The sequence below is a fragment of the Crocuta crocuta genome, unplaced genomic scaffold (genome assembly GCF_008692635.1).
Source record: "Crocuta crocuta isolate KB4526 unplaced genomic scaffold, BGI_CrCroc_1.0 scaffold360, whole genome shotgun sequence".
Classification (NCBI taxonomy): Eukaryota; Metazoa; Chordata; class Mammalia; order Carnivora; family Hyaenidae; genus Crocuta; species Crocuta crocuta.
The window spans coordinates 785,954-788,126 of record NW_027529634.1 but is presented as its reverse complement, the minus strand read 5'-3'; the positions used below and the strand labels follow the sequence as shown (position 1 = coordinate 788,126).

Here is a 2,173-nt window from a genome sequence, read left to right as displayed (position 1 = left end):
TGAGTCCTCATCAGCATCATATCCAGTACATTCTAGACCACCCACAGGTCATTCTCTCCTTTTTGCTGTCTGGATTGCCTCCAAAAATATTTTTAATGAGATTTTCATTGAATTTCAAATCAATGTGCCAAATTAAAGAGAGAGCAGAGAGTAAAAAAAAATGGATATAATGGGGTTACAAAGTGGAAAGTATAATGGTCACTAGCTATTGAAATTAGATTTTATTAGTTTTTTTTTCCCCTCAGTGGGTATAAGATATGGTATTTGTCCTTATTTTGAAATTATAGTAAATTATGAAAGCATTGAGGTGGGGTGGGGAAGCACTGTACTAGTTAATGTCCTTTGACCAATAAAGACAATCATTTTGTATGGGCAATATGTTCACGCCTAATGCATTTTTTTCTGCCTGTTGCTAGCTCTATTTTTTTTTTTTTTTAATTTGAGAGAGATGGGGTAAGGAGCAGAGAGAGGGAAAGAGAGAACCTCAAGCAGGCTTCATGTTGTCAGCACAAGTCTTGACTTGGGGCTCAATCTCCCAAACAGTGAGATAATAACCTGAGCTGAAATCAAGCTGACTGAGCCAGCCAGGTACTCCATGCTAGCCCTATTATTATCCCATGGTAATAATAGGATTTTATTTCTCATCCAGGTTTTAACCCAATATTTCTGAGCACAGGTATTCAAATCTCTGCTTATTTTAAGCATACATATTTGTGGGCTTTTTTATTCCTTTGAGATTTTCTTTATAACTTCCGCCAGCCCTGTTCTCTTATTGGGTGATTTTGCAAAGGTACAAGCTCACTGTCAATTTATTTGGGTATCTCCTCATTATCTACAGAGAGCAAGTTGCAGAATATCCAGTTTGTTGAATAGGGGAAATAATCCAATCGTGTTGACCCTCAGGAATGGAAAATAATTTGTTCATTAAAATGTCAGTGGTTGTAGGGGCTCCTGGGTGGCTCAGTCTGTCAGCTGTACTGACAGCTCTGAGCCTGGAGCCTACTTGAAATTCTGTGTCTCCCTTTCTCCCTGCCCCTCTCCTGCCCATGCTCTCTCTCTCTCTCCCCTCCACCTCTTTTCCTCTCTCTCTCAAAAATAAATAAACATTAACTTTTTTTAATGTCGGTGATTGTATATTTGGGTGCCTTCTCACTGAAACTCTTCTGAGTAGGTATTTCCATTTAACAGACATAGCCTGTCTGGTGAACTAGCTCTGAATTTTCCAACTTAAATTATGTTGTTCTTAGGTTCTTCTTACCTTAAATTTTGTTGTTGTGTCTGTTTTACTTCCTTGTTACCTTTTCTGATTCTGTATATATTCATTTATTTTGGTTGCCCACATTAGTAACAGAATCAATCCAGAGGCAAGGATTTGAGGATAAGAAGTTAATTTTTGGGGTGATCTCATGAGCAATGGTAGGGAAGTAGGAAAGTGAGATGTAGACTGGAAAGAAGCCAATAAAAGAATGAGTTAAGAAATTGATTATGTTTTTTTGACAACTGGGGCTAAAGCTTGTTGGGGACCCCTGGAAATAGAACAGAACGTGCTTCAGAGTTATGGAACCACAACAGTGAGCAAGCTGGGGCACTCACCCTCTTGTCTCCTTTCATCATTGGTTTGGGTTTGCTTTCTGGGGCTCATTACTTCCCTAAACTTTTAAGTTTGCCCCATGTTTGAGCAAAGGATGACAGATAAAACCTGTAGGTAGAAAGCTGCATTTACTTGCTGAAAGTAGACTATACTTTCAGGGTTCATTTCTATAGTTTCTCTAAATACATAAGTACTTGCTGAAAGCAGACATCAGGGTGCACTGAAACACTGAAAAGTGACAGAAATGGGTAGAGGCACACACAGCTTCTCAATAGTTATCAACACTAGGCTTTCCCTTTCAACAATTGTGGCTCTTAAGGTTTTAACAATAAAATATAAAGCAGCAACTACCGATCTGGCTTGAAGAAGCTGGATAATGTACTCATTTTTAGTTATGGATATTACAGAGCTAGGACATTGATATTTCCCAGTTAGCCCAACAATGGGCATGCCACAGTGGGCAGTGTATTCGGCAATCCCTAATGAGCAAACACAGAAATCTGTGCTCTGTAACTCTGTAGCTTTCCATTCACACAGCCTATTTTGAGTGAACAAAAAAAGCCTTCTTCCCACTATTCTTAG

General features: G+C 38.9%; 1 pseudogene; it reads left to right on the top strand.

Annotated features, from left to right (window-relative positions):
* The first annotated feature begins 1,733 nt into the window (after positions 1-1,733).
* LOC144230089 (small nucleolar RNA U3) lies at positions 1,734-1,815 on the top strand (annotated as a pseudogene).
* Positions 1,816-2,173: the final 358 nt, after the last annotated feature.